The sequence below is a fragment of the Arachis hypogaea genome, chromosome 6 (assembly GCF_003086295.3).
Source record: "Arachis hypogaea cultivar Tifrunner chromosome 6, arahy.Tifrunner.gnm2.J5K5, whole genome shotgun sequence".
In the NCBI taxonomy this organism is placed as follows: domain Eukaryota; kingdom Viridiplantae; phylum Streptophyta; class Magnoliopsida; order Fabales; family Fabaceae; genus Arachis; species Arachis hypogaea.
The window spans coordinates 68,035,014-68,055,787 of NC_092041.1; the positions used below are offsets into that span (position 1 = coordinate 68,035,014).

The 20,774-nt window shown below is 38.3% G+C and overlaps 3 long non-coding RNA genes across 3 annotated transcripts; all 3 read left to right on the top strand.

The window, feature by feature from the left end:
• The first annotated feature begins 576 nt into the window (after positions 1-576).
• Positions 577-4,384, top strand: LOC140173461 (uncharacterized). Its single transcript, XR_011862350.1, has 4 exons — positions 577-1,202; positions 1,320-1,409; positions 1,490-1,636; positions 4,108-4,384. It is a non-coding gene; the product is annotated as an uncharacterized lncRNA (long non-coding RNA).
• Positions 4,385-7,924: 3,540 nt separating this feature from the next.
• On the top strand, positions 7,925-11,796 carry LOC140173462 (uncharacterized). The gene is made up of 4 exons (XR_011862351.1): positions 7,925-8,614; positions 8,732-8,821; positions 8,902-9,048; positions 11,520-11,796. It is a non-coding gene; the product is annotated as an uncharacterized lncRNA (long non-coding RNA).
• A 3,542-nt stretch (positions 11,797-15,338) lies between these two features.
• Positions 15,339-19,204, top strand: LOC140173463 (uncharacterized). Its single transcript, XR_011862352.1, has 4 exons — positions 15,339-16,028; positions 16,146-16,235; positions 16,316-16,462; positions 18,928-19,204. It is a non-coding gene; the product is annotated as an uncharacterized lncRNA (long non-coding RNA).
• Positions 19,205-20,774: the final 1,570 nt, after the last annotated feature.

Sequence of the window (20,774 nt, forward strand, 5' to 3'; positions counted from 1 at the left end):
AATTGGTTGAATGTAAGACCCAGAATCTTTGAAAAGTCTTTTTATGATCAAGTCTCAAATCATATAGTTATTTATAGCCTTAATTTCAAAGATTATTTTATTATAGATAATTAAGGCAAGTTTTGATTTATTGGATTTGAGATAAGTTATGATTTTTATCCAATTTCACAATTATTGGATTATTTCTATATTTGAATTATAAAGTTGATAGTTATGAAATAATAAAGATTTTATATGATTTGGATTAAATAAGTAATGTTTTAAATATTAATATTGCTATTTTGGAAAATGAAGAAATTAAGTATACCATTTCTAATTTTTAGATTTGGGCATTTTATTGAAAATAATTTGTGAAATTGATGAGCAAATAGTATTTTCTATGTACAAATAGTGTTGGATTTAATTTGAGTTTCAATTACTATATTATTCTCAATTTTATGTGAAATTACCATAATGCCCTTAACCCTAATTTTCAAAATGAGGAAACCCTAACCCAGTGACCCGTACCCGACCCGGTTCCACCCACACACACAGCCGCAGCAGGCCCTTATCCCTTTTCACCCCCTTTTTCCCCCCAAAGCAGCATCAGCACACGATTTTCCTTTTCCCTTCCATGAAAGAAAGGAATGAAAACAGAACAGAGAGAGAGAGGTTGAGTTGCGGATGAAGAGGGGAAGAAGGATCTGATTCGCGCCGCCACCACGCGGTTGCTGAGCCGCGCCGTCGCCGAGGAGTCGTCGCTGTCGAGGGAGCCCAGAGGAGAGAAACCGCGCGACAGTGAGGGAGGGGAGCGTGGGCCATTGACGCGAGGGGCACGACCCGTTGCGCCGCCGTGTGCTAACGCCGACGTCCTCACCGATCTGCCGCTGTTGGAGGCACAAACGGAGCAGGGTCGCGCAAGGGAGGAGGACGCCGCCAAGAGCGCCGTGCCGCTGCCGCTGTCTGTGCCGTCTTCGTCGTCGCCGGTTTCCTTGCCGCCGCTGTCGTCGACAAGTCCAGCTGCCGCCATCACCTCTCTATTTCTGTTGATGGTGGCCAGCCGCTGGGTCGCGTAGAGGAGAAGAGGCAGAACCGTGCCCAACCACCGTCGCTTCTGCCACCAAGAAACCCCGATGTGCCTCTGGTTGCCGGGAGACGGTGTGGTTGCTGCAGGAGGTAGCCGCCGGAGCCGCTGCTCCATTCTGCCATTCCTTTTCATTACAGTAAGCCCCTTGCGCTCTGAAACTCAAACCGTAATCGTTCTAATTATCTATGGCTATGGATTCGGATGAATATATGTTGTAAGATTAACTTTATGGGGTTTCTTGTCAAAAATGGAGGTTTGTTGCTGAGCCACTAGAGCTTCTGGCCACTGACGGAGCCGTTGCTAGACTGATATAGAGCTGTGGCTGCCCTATTTTGTTATTTCAGTAAGTAAATTCTGTTTGGAAAGCCTTGCGTTAGTGTTCTGTTCTGTGTAATAAAGTAATCGTAATGTTAATGGTTTTAGGAGCTAGAATCCGGTTTGCTTGCGCCTTTGGGGGCTGTTTCTGCTTTTGAGAGAGCGAGCATAGCCGAGATTTTGATTGCCAGTGATTTCGGGTCGAGATAAAAGGAGTTTGGTTAACGAGTTGGGTTGTGGTTCCACTGTTGTGAGGTAGGGGCGCTTTCCAAAAACTATGTTTTATGTATTGGAATTATTACATATGGATACTGATGTGAGATATTGTGTATTTGGTGATTGTATCTGCCTTATGTATTATTTGATTGACTTGAATGATTATGGATGTTGGTTTGGTTGAGTTGTTGTGTGGCTTTGTGAAATGTAATATTTTGAGTTGATTCTTTTAAAGCTTTGAAACCGGGTTTAATCCGTTGTGAATGGAATTGAGTTGAGTTGATTTTCTGGACAAGAAAGCCGAATGCACTTTTGAATTCAGCCTGGTTTATTTTAATTGATTTGGTTTTGGACAAATGATTTGTTATTGAACCGCTTCTTTAAAGCTTTGGAAATGAGTTATATCGCTCGATATTGAGTTGATTTTGAAATGGTATCCTTGAGATACGCCACTGAGGCGATTGTTGGATTTAGCTTGCTTTAAATTGATTTCTGGTTTTGAGCTGTTGAAAAGGAATGAGAAATGGTTTAGTTGGGACCCGAACCGGGTGGCAAAAGTCCAAGTTTTAGGGGAGGTGCTGCCGAAATTTCTACAAAATCCTACACTTGTTTGTAAGGTTATTTAAAAAGGGTTGGATTTGAGGAATTGTATTATTTGGTTTATTAAAAGGATATTTATGTTTTCAAGCTTAATTTATTTGATGAACCTTATACATTGAGTTCGGCTTATTTAGAACTGAACTATTTTTACCGTTTGAATCACTAAGGGAAAGAATGATGCTTTAATATCGATTTCAATATAAAAAGGAGTTTTTAGTGATTTTTAAAGGAACCTAGGCTTTTGATTGAGTAATCAAGTTTGAGGCATTTTGGAAGAGTTGAAAAAATGGGTTCCAAAAAGAAGTCTGAAAATGGTTTGATTCAAATGAACCGGTTCCGTTTCAAATGAGTTGATTTTTGGACCGGGTTGGAACTTGTGATTTTGTATGATCGGTCTTATAATAAATTCAGTTTTATTTACTTGAACCGAGGATTTATGATAATAAGAGTTTCAATGAATTTTAAGGAATTTATATAAGTTGACCTTCCCTAAAGACTTGGGACTCTGCCGAGAAACTTTTGTTATAAAATCCCATTGTTGGATGGGTGATTTTGAATGCTTTGAAATAAATCCTTAACTTGCCATGGTTTTGGAAGTTTTGGAAAGAGAATGCCGAGAGTGGCTCTGTTTTAAAAAGGAAACTCACTTTGAGTAAATTTGGCTTATGAGCCTGAGATGATTTAAGAAATGAGATTTCTAAAGCCAAGGCTGAAAAGAGTTGAAACTTGATTTCAAAGTGAAATGAATAGAGAAAATGATTTATGGCTTAAATGCCAATTTCATGAATTTGATGATTTTGAATGTGGAAGTGCTGTTTTGTTGAGAGCCGGATTGGCTGTGTATGTTTATACATATTGATTGGTTCTGGATTGAACCGTGAGCCGAAATGGTTGTGTATGATATGAATATTGGCTGGTTCTGGATTGAACCGTGAGCCGGATGGCTGAGATGGATGTTGATCCATGATTGAGAATTCATGCATGTTGATGCTGAATTATTGATAATTGTGAAATTGCACTTCCACTATCTGAGTACGAGTTTCCTTGGGTAGTAGCAGTGGCTAGCCACCACGTGCTCCAGGTTGAGACTCGAAGCTCTGTTAACCCTATGTTGTAAGTGTGGCTGGGCACTGTGAAAGGCCCGGATGAGCTCGAACCCCCGTAAATATTCACCGGTGAGGGTGATTGATATGGATCATGTTTATGATCAAGTTTATAACGAGTATAACTCGAGTTTGGGGATGCACGACAGAGGGACAGTCCAATGGTTAGCGACCAGGACTTGTCGGGTTGGCTATATAACCGACAAGATGATATCATCAGCCACTAGGGACAGGCATGCATCATATGCATCTATGTGACATTGTTTGGGTGTGCATATTGTACTTGTTTTGCCTATGTGATTAATTGCTAATCGTTCTACTTGCAATAACTGTTTGTTTGTGCTTGCATCTTCCTATCTGTGTTTGCAACTGGAACTCTGTTGGATTGTGGTGATTTGGTTGAAGGTTGGATTGTTTGGGCCTAGGGCCGTGGTTGGATTGTTTGGGCCTAGGGCCGTGGTTGGATTGATTGGGCCTAGGGCCGTGGTTGAATGAGATGGACCGATGGTTGATTTCGGTTTTGTGGTTCTGGTTTGGAATAAGAAATGAAAGGTTATTTTGGTTCAGTATAGATAAACCTTTTTGAAATGCTTTGATGTTTTGAGAATTGAACAGTTCTTCTTTCAGAAAAGATTTCTGACTTTACTTTATTTGTAAACTGTTATTTTTGAAAAGGGGCATAAGATGGTTATTAAATCACTGGTACTGTTTATCTTCATGTATCCTATTACAGTAATTCCTAAAAACCCTCTACTGAGAACCCTTTCGAGGATGATGTTCTCACCCCTTACAATTTTCCCCTTTCAGGATATGGGCGCAGAAGTTACGAAGAATTTATTTAGTTATTGTTGTGATGTTCTGTATTGCTTTAGATTATTAATTATTGTACCCTCGCCTTTATCTTGATATATTCTATAAGAGGGATAGGAATCGTATTGGTTAATGTCTGTAATATTATTTATATATGTATGTATATATATGGATGTACTCTTCATGAGTCTTTGTAAGTTGTATGGTTTCCTTGGATGTACGTTATCGAACGAAAGTATTTTTGGGAACGGTATTTGTGGTTTAAAGTTTCAAACAGGCTCATATTTTAGTATTAAATAGTATAAGAGTCGTCGTAATGTCCGAGCTATCAGAGTCGCGCAGCCGGAAGCGTGAGCTTTGGTAGTTAGGGTGTTACATTATGGTATCAGAGCAGTTCTTCCTGTAGAGCCTGAGGAATGGACTGACTATGCTTCAATTGCATACTCTGAGCTTTTGTCATGTATTAGGTCTTGTCGAATGACGAGAATTAGAGATTTATGCACATGACGGTCTATTGATTAACGCCATTAGTCTTGCGTTGCATAACGCCTAATATTAAGTTTGGCCGGCTTAATACTAGTGAATTATGTATATGAGAGCACTAATGGGTTATCATAGATGGTATACGAGTTTTGAGTAAAGTGAATCGCAGGTTTTGGGAACGCTAGAAACTATTTCTCGAGGCTGCTCAGTTATGTGTCTTGAATTCTGTTCGAGTCGACCTATTCTTTCGTATCCTAACTTGAAGTTCTTGTTTGCTAGTCCTCTTGAAAAGTAGTTTGATACTTCAACTCTATTTCTTTATTCATATGCATCCTTGTTTGATCTTAAAGTGCATATGCTTGTTTAAAACCCTTGTTGCATCTATCTTCCTCTATTTGAGTTCTTCTTGATTCATGTATTCTTTGATATAGCTTTGAACTTGTCTTGACGCGCTGTGCCTTTTTACTCCGAATTTCGAGTTCATTATTAGAGAGATTGTTGATTCAATTTTTCTCTTATTTAACAGTGATTACAGCCAATTTTTGAGATTCTTATGAAAATTTCTGTTGAATAGATATATACTATTTATGAACTTTGAAGATTTCTTATACAGTTTAATACCTATTTGTCTCTAATATCTTGCCTGTACTTTTACTGGTTTACAGAACAACATTTACTTTAAAATACAATTTGACTTTCTAGTAATTTTACTACAGTTCCAATGCACATCTTCATTTGATTATGTATTTGGATATTTTCCGAAATTTTGGAAAGGAAGGATTTTTCGCTTTTATTCCGGTCGAGTTTTGTTTGATAAACTTCACTTGATTCATTTTGATTTGAGTCTGGTTTAGCATACTACATGGTTTATGCCACTATTGTTCTTTTGAAAATGTTGGACTCATAGCTTTTTTCTTATGAACGGACTAAATTCTTTGTTAAACCTATCATCTCTAAGAATGTCATACTTGACTTTGTTTTTAACTAATTTCTTACATCTTGTAAACATTACCATTGATCTTGGTTTTTCCAATCTTGTGAATCTCATTCTTATGTGAGTTAGCTTGATTCGTTTCAAATTAGTGCATCATTTATATATCCTCTCATTATCTTTACAAAAGTTTTTAGTTAAAGATTTATCCTTGAGAAATTACTAATAATTGAGTTGTCTTTTCCTTATAACTTTTGTATTCTTTTGGATCAATTGGAAGCTTGCTTGATGACTCATGCCTAGTGAATCTTGTTTGAACTACCTTGATTTAAAACCCTCTCTTGCATGGCCTGACTCTTTTTAAGTACAACCTAATTTTCTTGAACATCCTTCTGAGATGGCGATTTCAAGAACACTTTTGGCGTCTTGTTTTGAACCTTTTAAAGAAGTTTTGAATTCTCTTTAAAGAAGTTCTAAATGGAATTTATTTTCTATTGCTTGATTGAGATTGAAACAATTGTTCGATTTTGACAAAGTTAATTTCAAAGTTGGCATGCGCTATTTTAAATGAGGTTTTGAAAAGTTTCCTTGTTTAGTGGAAACCGATTCGTTTGTAACTCACCACTTATCTCCTTTATCAAATTGTAAGCAAATTGGTGTCTCGGAGTTTCCTTTCTAAAAAGAGTTTAACTTCCTCTTTCAGTCTTGCTATGAATGTTATACACGCTTGTTTAAATATGAACTTTGGAAATTTTCGAACAAGCATTTGATTTCTTTTGAATTTTATGAATTACTTTTGGTCGAGTTGTGCACCTAATTATCTTTCTAAAATGTTTTGAGGAAATATTTTAGCTTTTAGCCAAACGTGTGAGCACCTTGTTTTTAAAACTTTGCATAATTTATTTCAACACGAGATTGTATTAAGCAAAGCCACATTTATGTTTTTGTTACTCTTTTGAAGGATGTTTGTTGCTTAACCTTCTTTTAAACTGCGAGGGGACTTCCTTGCAAGTTTTCGATTCTTTTAAAAACAATGTACTCGAAAGTATTTGTAATTGTGCTCTTGAGTTCTGTGAGTTTTGTCTGGGGTTTGAAGTATTCTCTTCTGTAAACCTCATACTTCATCGACTCAGTTTGAGTTTGTTTCAAACTGATGCGCTGGTTTTCTTGTTGATCCTATTGAACTTCTTTGATCCAAGGGTTATCTTTGAAGTTGTCAATCGATTTATTTCTAGCAAACTTCATTGCTTGAGCATCCTTGTTTGTCTGGAATTGGATATATTCTTTCTAATCTATGAGTACTATCCTTGATATCGTTTCTCCTTGCTAGAATCTTGTATCCTTCTGAGTAGACTCGAGAATTGTTTTGATATCACGTGCGACTGGTAGGCGTAGTAACGCGATACGTTAGTCCTTTAAGACGTGATGTGTATACGGAAGTTGAAGCGGCAGGTGTGCAACGTATGAGTTGTAGGCGTTTTGTTCCTTGCGAACGAATTTGTGGTTGTAAGGCTTGGATCGAGTATGGGATTGTAAAGTGCTTGATGGAGTTGGAAAGTTGAAACTTTGAGGTTGATATGAGATTAATGTGCGGAGGTTAAGCACGTCGTTTTAACTCCATCCTGTTTGATAGCCTTTAATGCCTTGCCCTTCTATCACATGATTGACCCGTGTTATCTTTTGCATTGAGCCTACCTTGAAACGTTTGCCTTGCAATCACACTCCTACCTTTACATCCTTATGCTTATGACAATCAAAGTATTTGAAAATCGTATATATGATTATATTTTGAGATATTTTTGCTTCTTCCTTAAATGTGTTCAAGGGTGAACTGTTATGGGATTTCTTTCATTTTGTATCAATTTTCGAGGGCGAAAATTTTTATAAGGTGGGTAGAATGTAAGACCCAGAATCTTTGAAAAGTCTTTTTATGATCAAGTCTCAAATCATATAGTTATTTATAGCCTTAATTTCAAAGATTATTTTATTATAGATAATTAAGGCAAGTTTTGATTTATTGGATTTGAGATAAGTTATGATTTTTATCCAATTTCACAATTATTGGATTATTTTCTATATTTGAATTATAAAGTTGATAGTTATGAAATAATAAAGATTTTATATGATTTGGATTAAATAAGTAATGTTTTAAATATTAATATTGCTATTTTGGAAAATGAAGAAATTAAGTATACCATTTCTAATTTTTAGATTTGGGCATTTTATTGAAAATAATTTGTGAAATTGATGAGCAAATAGTATTTTCTATGTACAAATAGTGTTGGATTTAATTTGAGTTTCAATTACTATATTATTCTCAATTTTATGTGAAATTACCATAATGCCTTAACCCTAATTTTCAAAATGAGGAAACCCTAACCCAGTGACCCGTACCCGACCCGGTTCCACCCACACACACAGCCGCAGCAGGCCCTTATCCCTTTTCACCCCCTTTTTCCCCCCAAAGCAGCATCAGCACACGATTTTCCTTTTTCCCTTCCATGAAAGAAAGGAATGAAAACAGAACAGAGAGAGAGAGGTTGAGTTGCGGATGAAGAGGGGAAGAAGGATCTGATTCGCGCCGCCACCACGCGGTTGCTGAGCCGCGCCGTCGCCGAGGAGTCGTCGCTGTCGAGGGAGCCCAGAGGAGAGAAACCGCGCGACAGTGAGGGAGGGGAGCGTGGGCCATTGACGCGAGGGGCACGACCCGTTGCGCCGCCGTGTGCTAACGCCGACGTCCTCACCGATCTGCCGCTGTTGGAGGCACAAACGGAGCAGGGTCGCGCAAGGGAGGAGGACGCCGCCAAGAGCGCCGTGCCGCTGCCGCTGTCTGTGCCGTCTTCGTCGTCGCCGGTTTCCTTGCCGCCGCTGTCGTCGACAAGTCCAGCTGCCGCCATCACCTCTCTATTTCTGTTGATGGTGGCCAGCCGCTGGGTCGCGTAGAGGAGAAGAGGCAGAACCGTGCCCAACCACCGTCGCTTCTGCCACCAAGAAACCCCGATGTGCCTCTGGTTGCCGGGAGACGGTGTGGTTGCTGCAGGAGGTAGCCGCCGGAGCCGCTGCTCCATTCTGCCATTCCTTTTCATTACAGTAAGCCCCTTGCGCTCTGAAACTCAAACCGTAATCGTTCTAATTATCTATGGCTATGGATTCGGATGAATATATGTTGTAAGATTAACTTTATGGGGTTTCTTGTCAAAAATGGAGGTTTGTTGCTGAGCCACTAGAGCTTCTGGCCACTGACGGAGCCGTTGCTAGACTGATATAGAGCTGTGGCTGCCCTATTTTGTTATTTCAGTAAGTAAATTCTGTTTGGAAAGCCTTGCGTTAGTGTTCTGTTCTGTGTAATAAAGTAATCGTAATGTTAATGGTTTTAGGAGCTAGAATCCGGTTTGCTTGCGCCTTTGGGGGCTGTTTCTGCTTTTGAGAGAGCGAGCATAGCCGAGATTTTGATTGCCAGTGATTTCGGGTCGAGATAAAAGGAGTTTGGTTAACGAGTTGGGTTGTGGTTCCACTGTTGTGAGGTAGGGGCGCTTTCCAAAAACTATGTTTTATGTATTGGAATTATTACATATGGATACTGATGTGAGATATTGTGTATTTGGTGATTGTATCTGCCTTATGTATTATTTGATTGACTTGAATGATTATGGATGTTGGTTTGGTTGAGTTGTTGTGTGGCTTTGTGAAATGTAATATTTTGAGTTGATTCTTTTAAAGCTTTGAAACCGGGTTTAATCCGTTGTGAATGGAATTGAGTTGAGTTGATTTTCTGGACAAGAAAGCCGAATGCACTTTTGAATTCAGCCTGGTTTATTTTAATTGATTTGGTTTTGGACAAATGATTTGTTATTGAACCGCTTCTTTAAAGCTTTGGAAATGAGTTATATCGCTCGATATTGAGTTGATTTTGAAATGGTATCCTTGAGATACGCCACTGAGGCGATTGTTGGATTTAGCTTGCTTTAAATTGATTTCTGGTTTTGAGCTGTTGAAAAGGAATGAGAAATGGTTTAGTTGGGACCCGAACCGGGTGGCAAAAGTCCAAGTTTTAGGGGAGGTGCTGCCGAAATTTCTACAAAATCCTACACTTGTTTGTAAGGTTATTTAAAAAGGGTTGGATTTGAGGAATTGTATTATTTGGTTTATTAAAAGGATATTTATGTTTTCAAGCTTAATTTATTTGATGAACCTTATACATTGAGTTCGGCTTATTTAGAACTGAACTATTTTTACCGTTTGAATCACTAAGGGAAAGAATGATGCTTTAATATCGATTTCAATATAAAAAGGAGTTTTTAGTGATTTTTAAAGGAACCTAGGCTTTTGATTGAGTAATCAAGTTTGAGGCATTTTGGAAGAGTTGAAAAAATGGGTTCCAAAAAGAAGTCTGAAAATGGTTTGATTCAAATGAACCGGTTCCGTTTCAAATGAGTTGATTTTTGGACCGGGTTGGAACTTGTGATTTTGTATGATCGGTCTTATAATAAATTCAGTTTTATTTACTTGAACCGAGGATTTATGATAATAAGAGTTTCAATGAATTTTAAGGAATTTATATAAGTTGACCTTCCCTAAAGACTTGGGACTCTGCCGAGAAACTTTTGTTATAAAATCCCATTGTTGGATGGGTGATTTTGAATGCTTTGAAATAAATCCTTAACTTGCCATGGTTTTGGAAGTTTTGGAAAGAGAATGCCGAGAGTGGCTCTGTTTTAAAAAGGAAACTCACTTTGAGTAAATTTGGCTTATGAGCCTGAGATGATTTAAGAAATGAGATTTCTAAAGCCAAGGCTGAAAAGAGTTGAAACTTGATTTCAAAGTGAAATGAATAGAGAAAATGATTTATGGCTTAAATGCCAATTTCATGAATTTGATGATTTTGAATGTGGAAGTGCTGTTTTGTTGAGAGCCGGATTGGCTGTGTATGTTTATACATATTGATTGGTTCTGGATTGAACCGTGAGCCGGAATGGTTGTGTATGATATGAATATTGGCTGGTTCTGGATTGAACCGTGAGCCGGATGGCTGAGATGGATGTTGATCCATGATTGAGAATTCATGCATGTTGATGCTGAATTATTGATAATTGTGAAATTGCACTTCCACTATCTGAGTACGAGTTTCCTTGGGTAGTAGCAGTGGCTAGCCACCACGTGCTCCAGGTTGAGACTCGAAGCTCTGTTAACCCTATGTTGTAAGTGTGGCCGGGCACTGTGAAAGGCCCGGATGAGCTCGAACCCCCGTAAATATTCACCGGTGAGGGTGATTGATATGGATCATGTTTATGATCAAGTTTATAACGAGTATAACTCGAGTTTGGGGATGCACGACAGAGGGACAGTCCAATGGTTAGCGACCAGGACTTGTCGGGTTGGCTATATAACCGACAAGATGATATCATCAGCCACTAGGGACAGGCATGCATCATATGCATCTATGTGACATTGTTTGGGTGTGCATATTGTACTTGTTTTGCCTATGTGATTAATTGCTAATCGTTCTACTTGCAATAACTGTTTGTTTGTGCTTGCATCTTCCTATCTGTGTTTGCAACTGGAACTCTGTTGGATTGTGGTGATTTGGTTGAAGGTTGGATTGTTTGGGCCTAGGGCCGTGGTTGGATTGTTTGGGCCTAGGGCCGTGGTTGGATTGATTGGGCCTAGGGCCGTGGTTGAATGAGATGGACCGATGGTTGATTTCGGTTTTGTGGTTCTGGTTTGGAATAAGAAATGAAAGGTTATTTTGGTTCAGTATAGATAAACCTTTTTGAAATGCTTTGATGTTTTGAGAATTGAACAGTTCTTCTTTCAGAAAAGATTTCTGACTTTACTTTATTTGTAAACTGTTATTTTTGAAAAGGGGCATAAGATGGTTATTAAATCACTGGTACTGTTTATCTTCATGTATCCTATTACAGTAATTCCTAAAAACCCTCTACTGAGAACCCTTTCGAGGATGATGTTCTCACCCCTTACAATTTTCCCCTTTCAGGATATGGGCGCAGAAGTTACGAAGAATTTATTTAGTTATTGTTGTGATGTTCTGTATTGCTTTAGATTATTAATTATTGTACCCTCGCCTTTATCTTGATATATTCTATAAGAGGGATAGGAATCGTATTGGTTAATGTCTGTAATATTATTTATATATGTATGTATATATATGGATGTACTCTTCATGAGTCTTTGTAAGTTGTATGGTTTCCTTGGATGTACGTTATCGAACGAAAGTATTTTTGGGAACGGTATTTGTGGTTTAAAGTTTCAAACAGGCTCATATTTTAGTATTAAATAGTATAAGAGTCGTCGTAATGTCCGAGCTATCAGAGTCGCGCAGTCGGAAGCGTGAGCTTTGGTAGTTAGGGTGTTACATTATGGTATCAGAGCAGTTCTTCCTGTAGAGCCTGAGGAATGGACTGACTATGCTTCAATTGCATACTCTGAGCTTTTGTCATGTATTAGGTCTTGTCGAATGACGAGAATTAGAGATTTATGCACATGACGGTCTATTGATTAACGCCATTAGTCTTGCGTTGCATAACGCCTAATATTAAGTTTGGCCGGCTTAATACTAGTGAATTATGTATATGAGAGCACTAATGGGTTATCATAGATGGTATACGAGTTTTGAGTAAAGTGAATCGCAGGTTTTGGGAACGCTAGAAACTATTTCTCGAGGCTGCTCAGTTATGTGTCTTGAATTCTGTTCGAGTCGACCTATTCTTTCGTATCCTAACTTGAAGTTCTTGTTTGCTAGTCCTCTTGAAAAGTAGTTTGATACTTCAACTCTATTTCTTTATTCATATGCATCCTTGTTTGATCTTAAAGTGCATATGCTTGTTTAAAACCCTTGTTGCATCTATCTTCCTCTATTTGAGTTCTTCTTGATTCATGTATTCTTTGATATAGCTTTGAACTTGTCTTGACGCGCTGTGCCTTTTTACTCCGAATTTCGAGTTCATTATTAGAGAGATTGTTGATTCAATTTTTCTCTTATTTAACAGTGATTACAGCCAATTTTTGAGATTCTTATGAAAATTTCTGTTGAATAGATATATACTATTTATGAACTTTGAAGATTTCTTATACAGTTTAATACCTATTTGTCTCTAATATCTTGCCTGTACTTTTACTGGTTTACAGAACAACATTTACTTTAAAATACAATTTGACTTTCTAGTAATTTTACTACAGTTCCAATGCACATCTTCATTTGATTATGTATTTGGATATTTTCCGAAATTTTGGAAAGGAAGGATTTTTCGCTTTTATTCCGGTCGAGTTTTGTTTGATAAACTTCACTTGATTCATTTTGATTTGAGTCTGGTTTAGCATACTACATGGTTTATGCCACTATTGTTCTTTTGAAAATGTTGGACTCATAGCTTTTTTCTTATGAACGGACTAAATTCTTTGTTAAACCTATCATCTCTAAGAATGTCATACTTGACTTTGTTTTTAACTAATTTCTTACATCTTGTAAACATTACCATTGATCTTGGTTTTTCCAATCTTGTGAATCTCATTCTTATGTGAGTTAGCTTGATTCGTTTCAAATTAGTGCATCATTTATATATCCTCTCATTATCTTTACAAAAGTTTTTAGTTAAAGATTTATCCTTGAGAAATTACTAATAATTGAGTTGTCTTTTCCTTATAACTTTTGTATTCTTTTGGATCAATTGGAAGCTTGCTTGATGACTCATGCCTAGTGAATCTTGTTTGAACTACCTTGATTTAAAACCCTCTCTTGCATGGCCTGACTCTTTTTAAGTACAACCTAATTTTCTTGAACATCCTTCTGAGATGGCGATTTCAAGAACACTTTTGGCGTCTTGTTTTGAACCTTTTAAAGAAGTTTTGAATTCTCTTTAAAGAAGTTCTAAATGGAATTTATTTTCTATTGCTTGATTGAGATTGAAACAATTGTTCGATTTTGACGAAGTTAATTTCAAAGTTGTCATGCGCTATTTTAAATGAGGTTTTGAAAAGTTTCCTTGTTTAGTGGAAACCGATTCGTTTGTAACTCACCACTTATCTCCTTTATCAAATTGTAAGCAAATTGGTGTCTCGGAGTTTCCTTTCTAAAAAGAGTTTAACTTCCTCTTTCAGTCTTGCTATGAATGTTATACACGCTTGTTTAAATATGAACTTTGGAAATTTTCGAACAAGCATTTGATTTCTTTTGAATTTTATGAATTACTTTTGGTCGGGTTGTGCACCTAATTATCTTTCTAAAATGTTTTGAGGAAATATTTTAGCTTTTAGCCAAACGTGTGAGCACCTTGTTTTTAAAACTCTGCATAATTTATTTCAACACGAGATTGTATTAAAGCAAAGCCACATTTATGTTTTTGTTACTCTTTTGAAGGATGTTTGTTGCTTAACCTTCTTTTAAACTGCGAGGGGACTTCCTTGCAAGTTTTCGATTCTTTTAAAAACAATGTACTCGAAAGTATTTGTAATTGTGCTCTTGAGTTCTGTGAGTTTTGTCTGGGGTTTAAAGTATTCTCTTCTGTAAACCTCATACTTCATCGACTCAGTTTGAGTTTGTTTCAAACTGATGCGCTGGTTTTCTTGTTGATCCTATTGAACTTCTTTGATCCAAGGGTTATCTTTGAAGTTGTCAATCGATTTATTTCTAGCAAACTTCATTGCTTGAGCATCCTTGTTTGTCTGGAATTGGATATATTCTTTCTAATCTATGAGTACTATCCTTGATATCGTTTCTCCTTGCTAGAATCTTGTATCCTTCTGAGTAGACTCGAGAATTGTTTTGATATCACGTGCGACTGGTAGGCGTAGTAACGCGATACGTTAGTCCTTTAAGACGTGATGTGTATACGGAAGTTGAAGCGGCAGGTGTGCAACGTATGAGTTGTAGGCGTTTTGTTCCTTGCGAACGAATTTGTGGTTGTAAGGCTTGGATCGAGTATGGGATTGTAAAGTGCTTGATGGAGTTGGAAAGTTGAAACTTTGAGGTTGATATGAGATTAATGTGCGGAGGTTAAGCACGTCGTTTTAACTCCATCCTGTTTGATAGCCTTTAATGCCTTGCCCTTCTATCACATGATTGACCCGTGTTATCTTTTGCATTGAGCCTACCTTGAAACGTTTGCCTTGCAATCACACTCCTACCTTTACATCCTTATGCTTATGACAATCAAAGTATTTGAAAATCGTATATATGATTATATTTTGAGATATTTTTGCTTCTTCCTTAAATGTGTTCAAGGGTGAACTGTTATGGGATTTCTTTCATTTTGTATCAATTTTCGAGGGCGAAAATTTTTATAAGGTGGGTAGAATGTAAGACCCAGAATCTTTGAAAAGTCTTTTTATGATCAAGTCTCAAATCATATAGTTATTTATAGCCTTAATTTCAAAGATTATTTTATTATAGATAATTAAGGCAAGTTTTGATTTATTGGATTTGAGATAAGTTATGATTTTTATCCAATTTCACAATTATTGGATTATTTTCTATATTTGAATTATAAAGTTGATAGTTATGAAATAATAAAGATTTTATATGATTTGGATTAAATAAGTAATGTTTTAAATATTAATATTGCTATTTTGGAAAATGAAGAAATTAAGTATACCATTTCTAATTTTTAGATTTGGGCATTTTATTGAAAATAATTTGTGAAATTGATGAGCAAATAGTATTTTCTATGTACAAATAGTGTTGGATTTAATTTGAGTTTCAATTACTATATTATTCTCAATTTTATGTGAAATTACCATAATGCCCTTAACCCTAATTTTCAAAATGAGGAAACCCTAACCCAGTGACCCGTACCCGACCCGGTTCCACCCACACACACAGCCGCAGCAGGCCCTTATCCCTTTTCACCCCCTTTTTCCCCCCAAAGCAGCATCAGCACACGATTTTCCTTTTTCCCTTCCATGAAAGAAAGGAATGAAAACAGAACAGAGAGAGAGAGGTTGAGTTGCGGATGAAGAGGGGAAGAAGGATCTGATTCGCGCCGCCACCACGCGGTTGCTGAGCCGCGCCGTCGCCGAGGAGTCGTCGCTGTCGAGGGAGCCCAGAGGAGAGAAACCGCGCGACAGTGAGGGAGGGGAGCGTGGGCCATTGACGCGAGGGGCACGACCCGTTGCGCCGCCGTGTGCTAACGCCGACGTCCTCACCGATCTGCCGCTGTTGGAGGCACAAACGGAGCAGGGTCGCGCAAGGGAGGAGGACGCCGCCAAGAGCGCCGTGCCGCTGCCGCTGTCTGTGCCGTCTTCGTCGTCGCCGGTTTCCTTGCCGCCGCTGTCGTCGACAAGTCCAGCTGCCGCCATCACCTCTCTATTTCTGTTGATGGTGGCCAGCCGCTGGGTCGCGTAGAGGAGAAGAGGCAGAACCGTGCCCAACCACCGTCGCTTCTGCCACCAAGAAACCCCGATGTGCCTCTGGTTGCCGGGAGACGGTGTGGTTGCTGCAGGAGGTAGCCGCCGGAGCCGCTGCTCCATTCTGCCATTCCTTTTCATTACAGTAAGCCCCTTGCGCTCTGAAACTCAAACCGTAATCGTTCTAATTATCTATGGCTATGGATTCGGATGAATATATGTTGTAAGATTAACTTTATGGGGTTTCTTGTCAAAAATGGAGGTTTGTTGCTGAGCCACTAGAGCTTCTGGCCACTGACGGAGCCGTTGCTAGACTGATATAGAGCTGTGGCTGCCCTATTTTGTTATTTCAGTAAGTAAATTCTGTTTGGAAAGCCTTGCGTTAGTGTTCTGTTCTGTGTAATAAAGTAATCGTAATGTTAATGGTTTTAGGAGCTAGAATCCGGTTTGCTTGCGCCTTTGGGGGCTGTTTCTGCTTTTGAGAGAGCGAGCATAGCCGAGATTTTGATTGCCAGTGATTTCGGGTCGAGATAAAAGGAGTTTGGTTAACGAGTTGGGTTGTGGTTCCACTGTTGTGAGGTAGGGGCGCTTTCCAAAAACTATGTTTTATGTATTGGAATTATTACATATGGATACTGATGTGAGATATTGTGTATTTGGTGATTGTATCTGCCTTATGTATTATTTGATTGACTTGAATGATTATGGATGTTGGTTTGGTTGAGTTGTTGTGTGGCTTTGTGAAATGTAATATTTTGAGTTGATTCTTTTAAAGCTTTGAAACCGGGTTTAATCCGTTGTGAATGGAATTGAGTTGAGTTGATTTTCTGGACAAGAAAGCCGAATGCACTTTTGAATTCAGCCTGGTTTATTTTAATTGATTTGGTTTTGGACAAATGATTTGTTATTGAACCGCTTCTTTAAAGCTTTGGAAATGAGTTATATCGCTCGATATTGAGTTGATTTTGAAATGGTATCCTTGAGATACGCCACTGAGGCGATTGTTGGATTTAGCTTGCTTTAAATTGATTTCTGGTTTTGAGCTGTTGAAAAGGAATGAGAAATGGTTTAGTTGGGACCCGAACCGGGTGGCAAAAGTCCAAGTTTTAGGGGAGGTGCTGCCGAAATTTCTACAAAATCCTACACTTGTTTGTAAGGTTATTTAAAAAGGGTTGGATTTGAGGAATTGTATTATTTGGTTTATTAAAAGGATATTTATGTTTTCAAACTTAATTTATTTGATGAACCTTATACATTGAGTTCGGCTTATTTAGAACTGAACTATTTTTACCGTTTGAATCACTAAGGGAAAGAATGATGCTTTAATATCGATTTCAATATAAAAAGGAGTTTTTAGTGATTTTTAAAGGAACCTAGGCTTTTGATTGAGTAATCAAGTTTGAGGCATTTTGGAAGAGTTGAAAAAATGGGTTCCAAAAAGAAGTCTGAAAATGGTTTGATTCAAATGAACCGGTTCCGTTTCAAATGAGTTGATTTTTGGACCGGGTTGGAACTTGTGATTTTGTATGATCGGTCTTATAATAAATTCAGTTTTATTTACTTGAACCGAGGATTTATGATAATAAGAGTTTCAATGAATTTTAAGGAATTTATATAAGTTGACCTTCCCTAAAGACTTGGGACTCTGCCGAGAAACTTTTGTTATAAAATCCCATTGTTGGATGGGTGATTTTGAATGCTTTGAAATAAATCCTTAACTTGCCATGGTTTTGGAAGTTTTGGAAAGAGAATGCCGAGAGTGGCTCTGTTTTAAAAAGGAAACTCACTTTGAGTAAATTTGGCTTATGAGCCTGAGATGATTTAAGAAATGAGATTTCTAAAGCCAAGGCTGAAAAGAGTTGAAACTTGATTTCAAAGTGAAATGAATAGAGAAAATGATTTATGGCTTAAATGCCAATTTCATGAATTTGATGATTTTGAATGTGGAAGTGCTGTTTTGTTGAGAGCCGGATTGGCTGTGTATGTTTATACATATTGATTGGTTCTGGATTGAACCGTGAGCCGGAATGGTTGTGTATGATATGAATATTGGCTGGTTCTGGATTGAACCGTGAGCCGGATGGCTGAGATGGATGTTGATCCATGATTGAGAATTCATGCATGTTGATGCTGAATTATTGATAATTGTGAAATTGCACTTCCACTATCTGAGTACGAGTTTCCTTGGGTAGTAGCAGTGGCTAGCCACCACGTGCTCCAGGTTGAGACTCGAAGCTCTGTTAACCCTATGTTGTAAGTGTGGCCGGTGAAAGGCCCGGATGAGCTCGAACCCCCGTAAATATTCACCGGTGAGGGTGATTGATATGGATCATGTTTATGATCAAGTTTATAACGAGTATAACTCGAGTTTGGGGATGCACGACAGAGGGACAGTCCAATGGTTAGCGACCAGGACTTGTCGGGTTGGCTATATAACCGACAAGATGATATCATCAGCCACTAGGGACAGGCATGCATCATATGCATCTATGTGACATTGTTTGGGTGTGCATATTGTACTTGTTTTGCCTATGTGATTAATTGCTAATCGTTCTACTTGCAATAACTGTTTGTTTGTGCTTGCATCTTCCTATCTGTGTTTGCAACTGGAACTCTGTTGGATTGTGGTGATTTGGTTGAAGGTTGGATTGTTTGGGCCTAGGGCCGTGGTTAGATTGTTTGGGCCTAGGGCCGTGGTTGGATTGATTGGGCCTAGGGCCGTGGTTGAATGAGATGGACCGATGGTTGATTTCGGTTTTGTGGTTCTGGTTTGGAATAAGAAATGAAAGGTTATTTTGGTTCAGTATAGATAAACCTTTTTGAAATGCTTTGATGTTTTGAGAATTGAACAGTTCTTCTTTCAGAAAAGATTTCTGACTTTACTTTATTTGTAAACTGTTATTTTTGAAAAGGGGCATAAGATGGTTATTAAATCACTGGTACTGTTTATCTTCATGTATCCTATTACAGTAATTCCTAAAAACCCTCTACTGAGAACCCTTTCGAGGATGATGTTCTCACCCCTTACAATTTTCCCCTTTCAGGATATGGGCGCAGAAGTTACGAAGAATTTATTTAGTTATTGTTGTGATGTTCTGTATTGCTTTAGATTATTAATTATTGTACCCTCGCCTTTATCTTGATATATTCTATAAGAGGGATAGGAATCGTATTGGTTAATGTCTGTAATATTATTTATATATGTATGTATATATATGGATGTACTCTTCATGAGTCTTTGTAAGTTGTATGGTTTCCTTGGATGTACGTTATCGAACGAAAGTATTTTTGGGAACGGTATTTGTGGTTTAAAGTTTCAAACAGGCTCATATTTTAGTATTAAATAGTATAAGAGTCGTCGTAATGTCCGAGCTATCAGAGTCGCGCAGCCGGAAGCGTGAGCTTTGGTAGTTAGGGTGTTACACAATAGGCCTTGTGTTCCAGTTTCACTAGCAGATGATAGGGTTTTTCATACACCAATTGATATGGTGATGTTCCTATAGGGGTCTTGAAGGCTATTCTGTATACCTACAAAGCATCATCAAGCTTTCTAGCCCAATTCTTTCTAGTGGCACTTATTGTACTCTCTAGAATTCGCTTTAGTTCTCTATTTGAGATTTCAGCCTACCCATTTGTTTGAGGATGGTATGGTGTTACTACTTTATGGTGAACTCCGTAACGGCTCAAAATAGAGTCAAGCTGTCTGTTGAAGAAATTAGTACCTCCATCACTAATCAATGTCCGAGGGACACCAAACCTGCTGAAGATGTTCTTCTGGAGGAACTGTATTACTACTCTGGTGTCGTTAGTGGGTGATGCTATTGCTTCAACCCATTTAGACACATAATCTACTGCTACCAGGATGTAGGTGTTTGAGTACGAAGGTGGGAAGGGTCCCATGAAGTTTACACCCCATACATCATACAACTCAATCTCTAGGATTCCTTGCTGAGGCATGTCATGACCATGAGGGAGATTTCCAGCCCTTTGGCAACTATCACAGTTACGGACAAACTCTCTAGAGTCCTTAAAGAGTGTGAGCCAGTAGAAGCCACTTTGGAGAACCTTTGTGGCTATTCGCTCACCTCCAAAGTGTCCTCCAAAGTCTGAGCCATGGAAGTGTCACAGGATTTTATTTGCTTCTTCTTCAGAAACACAGCGTCGGATGATCACATCCGAGCATCTCTTAAAGAGATATGGTTCATCCTACAAGTAGTACTTTACATCATGCATGAGTTTTTGAGCTTGCTGCCTGATGAGCGGATAATTCATATGCTTTTTGGCATTATTTTTAGGTAGTTTTTAGTATATTTTAGTTACTTTTTATTATATTTTTATTAGTTTTTATGCAAAAATCACATTTCTGAACTTTACTATGAGTTTGTGTGTTTTTCTGTAATTTTAGGTATTTTCTGGCTGAAATTGAGGGACCTGAGCAAAAATCTGATTCAGAGGCTGAGAAAGGACTGCAGATGATGATGGATTCTGACCCTCCTACACTCAAAGTGGATTTTCTTGAGCTACAGAAGCCCAATTGGCACGATCTTAATTGCGTTGGAAAGTAGAAATCTTAGGCTTTCCAGCAATATATAATAGTCCATACTTTGCCCGAGATTTGATGGCCCAAACTGGCATTAAACTGCAGCTAGAGACCCTTTTCTGGCGTAAAACGCCAGAACTGGCACACTTCTTGGCTTTAAATGCCCATTTTGGCACCCAGGGTGGCGTTTAACTCCAATTTAAGGCATATGCATGTGAAAGCTTGAAAGCTCAGCCCAAACACTCACCAAGTGGGCCCCAGAAGTGGATTTCTGAACTATCTGCACTTAGTTACTCATTTTTTGTAAACCTAAGTTACTAGTTTAGTATAAAAACTACTTTTAGGGATTCA